The sequence below is a fragment of the Bufo gargarizans genome, unplaced genomic scaffold (assembly GCF_014858855.1).
Source record: "Bufo gargarizans isolate SCDJY-AF-19 unplaced genomic scaffold, ASM1485885v1 original_scaffold_1808_pilon, whole genome shotgun sequence".
Lineage (NCBI taxonomy): Eukaryota > Metazoa > Chordata > Amphibia > Anura > Bufonidae > Bufo > Bufo gargarizans.
The window spans coordinates 51,750-59,325 of NW_025334526.1; positions in this window are offsets into that span (position 1 = coordinate 51,750).

Below are 7,576 nucleotides of genomic sequence, written 5' to 3' on the forward strand. Positions count from 1 at the left end.
CTAGAAGGATAGGTAAGGATGGGGGGGGGGGGGGTATTTACACTTTTATAAATAAAGCTGGTTAATTAAAAAAGCATTATTTTTATCTCCAAAGACTCACAATGAGTCAGGACTTTTTCTAGAACAATGCAATTCCGACAAAAAGAACTGGAAACCTAATGCAAAACAGGAGTGCGAAGAAAGCCCATTATAAAGTCTACTTCTATATCCTTCTGTCTTCAAGTTGTCTCCATGCAGCCTGCGGTATAAAGAACGGAGGGTTTTATTTTGGTTGCCATGTCCTCGGTTAGAACATAGGGTTCCCATTGTTCAGCATGCCATGGCTAGAGACGCTGTGTGCGCAGCTCCATGGTGCCTCCGTATAGCACTGTACGCCCCTCGATCCCTGTGGATGCCATATGACGGAGCCGTACACCATAGGTGCACTATATGACTGTGTGCATGAGCCGTAAGAGGAAGGAAAAAATAAAAGAGAAGAAAACACTGGACTCGTGGTAATAAGAATGAAGAGTAACACATGCTGAACGCTCGTGGCCGCGGCCTCCACTGCCCCTATAATAAGACCTGCCGGGATTCCTGATAGAATTGTCGGCTCGAGATGCGGATCGGTTAATCTTCATCCACGTTGGTAGCGGTCTTTTATTGCTGCATGTTGAAGCCAATTGTAATCTGATTAGCAGCTCCGGGAGCTCATTGTTAATCACTGTCTACATTCATTTACTTGTAGTGTACGCCTCTTGTACTTAGAAATGAAATGCCACCGAGGTCCCCGGCAAATTAAACCGCTGACTGCTCGCTGCGTCCCAGATTTAACTTCAAGTGATGTTTGTCCCACAATGGGGAAGGTGCATCAAATGCTGCGGAGCGGCTCTCCGGCGGCACGTGCACCAGGCGGCCTTTTATCTCGCTGCAATGAGATTCCGACAGCCCCCCGCTAACGGACAGGTTTTAAGCACGCAGCTCTTCAGGCGGCAGAGCGCGCCATTCTTTACAATAAGCTGCATTAACGCAAGGGGAAAAGTGGGGCCGCTGACTGGATAAAGGCTGCTGCCTTGTGGGTTCAGGGTGGAGGGTTCGATTCCGAGCACAGGCAGGAAGATTCCAGACTTGATTACTGGACAATGAACGGAAGGGATATTCCCATGTTTTACAGCGAAGATTCCATCACGGATTGGAAAAGCCTCGACCTCTAGACCACCAACGGGGGCTGCAGTTTTCCCTTCACAGAGGCGCTCCTGGCCATTCTTTTGGCTTGGGTATGGTGTGCAAGAACAAAGACCCCCAAATCAGCACTGAGGCCCCCAGATAGTGAGGGTCCGATCTCTGGGACCTCCGAGTGATATGTCATCACTTTACAAAGTGGGAAAACCCCTTTAAATCCATTTATTTATTTATTTACTAAATAAAACTCTAGGCAGAATATGTTTCTATTCTATTTACAGGACTATGAAGTAGTGAGCAAGAAGCCGGACAGAGGGCGGCAGAAGATGGAGTATACTGGGACCATCACTGGACCGATATTACAGGGGTCTGTACTGGGACCATCACTGGACCGATATTACAGGGGCCTGTACTGGGACCATCACTGGACCGATATTACAGGGGTCTGTACTGGGACCATCACTGGACCGATATCACAGGGGTCTGTACTGGGACCATCACTGGACCGATATTACAGGGGTCTGTACTGGGACCATCACTGGACCGATATTACAGGGGTCTGTACTGGGACCATCACTGGACCGATATTACAGGGGTCTGTACTGGGACCATCACTGGACCGATATTACAGGGGTCTGTACTGGGACCATCACTGGACCGATATTACAGGGGTCTGTACTGGGACCATCACTGGACCGATATTACAGGGGTCTGTACTGGGACCATCACTGGACCGATATCACAGGGGTCTGTACTGGGACCATCACTGGACCGATATCACAGGGGTCTGTACTGGGACCATCACTGGACCGATATTACAGGGGTCTGTACTGGGACCATCACTGGACCGATATCACAGGGGTCTGTACTGGGACCATCACTGGACCGATATCACAGGGGTCTGTACTGGGACCATCACTGGACCGATATCACAGGGGCCTGTACTGGGACCATCACTGGACCGATATTACAGGGGTCTGTACTGGGACCATCACTGGACTGATATTACAGGGGTCTGTACTGGGACCATCACTGGACCGATATTACAGGGGTCTGTACTGGGACCATCACTGGACCGATATTACAGGGGTCTGTACTGGGACCATCACTTGACCGATATTACAGGGGTCTGTACTGGGATCATTACTGGACCGATATTACAGGAGTTTGTACTGGGTTAAACATTTGCTATAAATGTCCTAAATGGTGATTATGGAGTAAATCTACGTGAAGTTTGGGTGTAATCGTGGATAACATATTATTGCCCTCAATGCCCGTCTGCTGCATTAAAAGCCCACAAGATATTGTCTTATATCAGGAAAAGATACGACTTCTAGAGAAGAAGGCATTCATTTCCCATCTGGAGGATACGGCCCAGGGTGGAGCACCAGTTAATGGAAAGATATTAGAAAGTGTGAGAGCGCACATCACACGAGAGATGGGAGATATGAAGGATATGGAGCCTTCAAGCTATTCTTTTCGTGGACCCCGCAGAGAGAACGGGGTCTCCGACTATAAATCATACAGCATTTCTTTACTGTCCAAACCTACTTACGAATCCCAGTCCCATAGGATTTGGTAATGGCTGCTTTATACTGGAGAAAGGGTCGGACATCTGCCCTCTGAAGTATAACACCCGGTCACTGGTATTAATGTGGACCGTGGACCTATAAGAAATCATGAAGCATTGACCACTACAGGGGGGATTGTGGGCACGCTTAGTGACATGGACGGTGGGACAGGGCTCAGCAGCCGCCATCGCCTGTGCTATACACGGTGCAGCCTGGCAATCAGCTCAGGCGTTACCGCTCATTGTTACCTGATGATAATAAAACGCCTGCTACACAAGCTGGAACATAAAGGTTGTCTCTCCGTCTCTCCTGCAAGTGGTTAACATGTGCCAACCGGGTTAGGGGTCTTGTGGAGGGGCCATTTCTGTCCGATGTAATGTTATAGGGCATATCTAATACAGTATCATATACATATGCCAAGGCCACAGGAGGCGCCGGTACAGGTACTTGTGCCTCTGAACATTTAGGGTGACGTCCATTATTCAGATAACGAACCGGTGACTAATTGGCGGGCAGCGATAGTGGGGGACATTAATAAACAGGCGCTGTAATCAGAAGCTAGCCATATAGCAGGGCATGAATATTTCAGCGAGTTGCCATGTCAGGAGACATGAATGTTTAATCCCCGTCACCCCTGTCACTACAGGTTACAGACATCACCCCGCACCCTCTGCACATATGGACCACATTACAATAAAGGAGAACACCCCCTGTACAAATGGCCACAGACCGGGTCTATAATCTGCCGCTGACTGAACGCAGGTAACTCAAGGCTCAACCAGTGTCTAATGGGATTATTCTCTCCTATTGTATAATGCGCCCATAACAAACGCTAACAGCCCGGCACGCGGCGGACGAGATCCGGACAAATCTCAGGAGCTTGTTATATGGGGATATTTAAAGTAAAACTAAATGGGGGAATCATTTTTTCCATTCACATGGCGAATCATGTGGACTAGGGGGTGATGGATTCTGATTCAATTGTGTAAAATGTAATTTTTTAAACCATACTTTGCACTGCAGCTCTGCTCCATAAAGAAAACTGCTGCAATGAGTGACTCCACCGCAATTTCTGATGGAGTCTCAGGTACTCAAAAATAGATAAAACTATGTTTCCTAAGTTAGGGAGCTACATGTCCTTCTAATGGTAGTATTTCACTCAATGTATAAACCCCCCCCCCCCCCAGAGCAAGCACAGCCAATCAAACACATTATTTGACTCCTCATGGGTGGTATGGCCCATTCTTTGCTTGTCATGGGTGGTATGGCCCATTCTTTGCTTCTCATGGGTGGTATGGCCCATTCTTTGCTTCTCATGGGTGGTATGGCCCACTCTTTGCTTCTCATGGGTGGTATGGCCCACTCTTTGCTTCTCATGGGTGGTATGGCCCACTCTTTGCTTCTCATGGGTGGCATGGCCCATTCTTTGCTTCTCATGGGTGGCATGGCCCATTCTTTGCTTCTCATGGGTGGCATGGCCCATTCTTTGCCTCTCATGGGTGGCATGGCCCATTCTTTGCCTCTCATGGGTGGCATGGCCCATTCTTTGCCTCTCATGGGTGGCATGGCCCATTCTTTGCTTCTCATGGGTGGCATGGCCCATTCTTTGCTTCTCATGGGTGGCATGGCCCATTCTTTGCTTCTCATGGGTGGCATGGCCCATTCTTTGCTTCTCATGGGTGGTATGGCCCATTCTTTGCTTCTCATGGGTGGTATGGCCCATTCTTTGCTTCTCATGGGTGGTAGAGCCCATTATTTACTTCTCATGGGTGGTAGGGCCCATTCTTTACTTCTCATGGGTGGTATGGCCCATTCTTTACTTCTCATGGGTGGTATGGCCCATTCTTTACTTCTCATGGGTGGTAGGGCCCATTCTTTACTTCTCATGGGTGGTATGGCCCATTCTTTACTTCTCATGGGTGGTATGGCCCATTCTTTGCTTCTCATGGGTGGTATGGCCCATTATTTACTTCTCATGGGTGGTATGGCCCATTCTTTACTTCTCATGGGTGGTATGGCCCATTCTTTACTTCTCATGGGTGGTATGGCCCATTCTTTATGATATTCGGTGGTCGCAGCTCCCGGATCTTCAAACCGTGCAGAGACATGCCTCTTCTACATGCACGGCACATTACTGGGGTGCAGTGGCTCAGAGATTAGCAACACTGGACCAATGGTCTCCATAGATTTGAGATGCTCTCCAGCTGCTAGTCTGGACTTCCCCAGAAGCTACATATCCCCCATACACACTAGTACAACAGAAATGGTGTCCTATGGATCTGCGTGAGTGTGTAAGAGGGATTATGATTTGAAGATCAGAATATGTCACCACCATATAAATGAAATGAACACAAATTGTCTATGACAGGACAAACTGAATCATTTATGGCTGTCTGGAAGTGGAGCAGGTAATTGACACGGCTTGTCTGCTTTGTATACAGTGCTGTGGCTTTGGTTATGGGTCCAGCGCTGCACTTCCCTCTGGCGTAAATCCTGGACACTCGGGGCATTTACATGTGCTTACCGGATGCTGGAAGGTGAGTGACTCGTACTGCGCAGATGCTTCACTTATTCAGAATCTTCTCAGCTACTTAGCATCTATCAAGGGTCATTCTGTTCTCTATCATCCCTTCTCGTAGTCGCTCAGGGCACAGTCTGCAGTGTGAAGACCCAGACTCCACACACCCTGCACAATGTATACACCGGCTTCCATCAACCATGCAAAACCACCATCGAGATAAAGGGAATTTCTGCATTTACAAGCCCAGAGCTCCGTCGTCTCCACATTATAATACACCAGGAGAGATGGACAGGCTGATCCACAACTCTACAGATGCAGATTATGTAGGATTTGTTAACATTGTGCATATGACATAAATTATCCATGAGACTCTGAGGTGCGAAGCGGATAAGAGAACAAGGTGCAAAAGAATAGGACCCCCATTAAAACTAATTTTACATTTTATCGGAGTAATTACTCCACATGAAAAATGCTAATTGCAAATGCATTACATGATGTATCCTCTACTGACCCTGAGTTACATCCTGTATTATACTCCAGAGCTGCACTCACTATTCTGCTGGTGCAGTCACTGTGTACATACATTACTTATCCTGTACTGATCCTGAGTTACATCCTGTATTATACTCCAGAGCTGCACTCACTATTCTGCTGGTGCAGTCACTGTGTACATACATTACTTATCCTCTACTGACCCTGAGTTACATCCTGTATTATACTCCAGAGCTGCACTCACTATTCTGCTGGTGCTGTCACTGTGTACATACATTACTTATCCTCTACTGACCCTGAGTTACATCCTTTATTATACTCCAGAGCTGCACTCACTATTCTGCTGGTGCAGTCACTGTGTACATACATTACTTATCCTGTACTGATCCTGAGTAACATCCTGTATTATACTCCAGAGCTGCACTCACTATTCTGCTGGTGCAGTCACTGTGTACATACATTACTGACCCTGTACTGATCCTGAGTTACATCCTGTATTATACTCCAGAGCTGCACTCACTATTCTGCTGGTGCAGTCACTGTGTACATACATTACTTATCCTGTACTGATCCGGAGTTACATCCTGTACTATACTCCAGAGCTGCACTCACTATTCTGCTGGTGGAGTCACTGTGTACATACATTACTTATCCTGTACTGATCCTGAGATACATCCTGTATTATACTCCAGAGCTGCACTCACTATTCTGCTGGTGCAGTCACTGTGTACATACATTACTTATCCTGTACTGATCCTGAGTTACATCCTGTATTATACTGCAGAGCTGCACTCACTATTCTGCTGGTGCAGTCACTGTGTACATACATTACTTATCCTGTACTGATCCTGCGTTACCTCCTGTATTATACTCCAGAGCTGCACTCACTATTCTGCTGGTGCAGTCACTGTGTACATACATTACTTATCCTGTACTGATCCTGAGTAACATCCTGTATTATACTCCAGAGCTGCACTCACTATTCTGCTGGTGCAGTCACTGTGTACATACATTACTGACCCTGTACTGATCCTGAGTTACATCCTGTATTATACTCCAGAGCTGCACTCACTATTCTGCTGGTGCAGTCACTGTGTACATACATTACTTATCCTGTACTGATCCGGAGTTACATCCTGTACTATACTCCAGAGCTGCACTCACTATTCTGCTGGTGGAGTCACTGTGTACATACATTACTTATCCTGTACTGATCCTGAGATACATCCTGTATTATACTCCAGAGCTGCACTCACTATTCTGCTGGTGCAGTAACTGTGTATATACAGTTGCAAGAAAAAGTATGTGAACCCTTCGGAATGAGATGGATTTCTGCACAAATTGGTCATAAAATGTGATCTGCTCTTCATCTAAGTCACAACAATAGACAATCACAGTCGGCTTAACTAATAACACACAAAGAGTTAAATGTTACCATGTTTTTATTGAGCACACCATGTAACCATTCACAGTGCAGGTGGAAAAGTATGTGAACCCTTGGATTTAATAACTGGTTGAACCTCCTTTGGCAGCAATAACTTGAACCAAACGTTCCCTGTAGTTGCAGATCAGACGGGCACAACGGTCAGGAGTAATTCTTCACCGATCCTCTTTACAGAACTGTTTCAGTTCAGCAATATTCTCGGGATGTCTGGTGTGAATCGCTTTCTTGAGGTCCTGCCACAGCATCTCCATCGGGTTGAGGTCAGGACTCTGACTGGGCCGCTCCAGAAGGCGGATTTTCTTCTGTTTAAGCCATTCTGTTGTTGATTTACTTCTATGCTTTGGGTCGTTGTCCTGTTGCAACACCCATCTTCTGTTGACCTTCAGC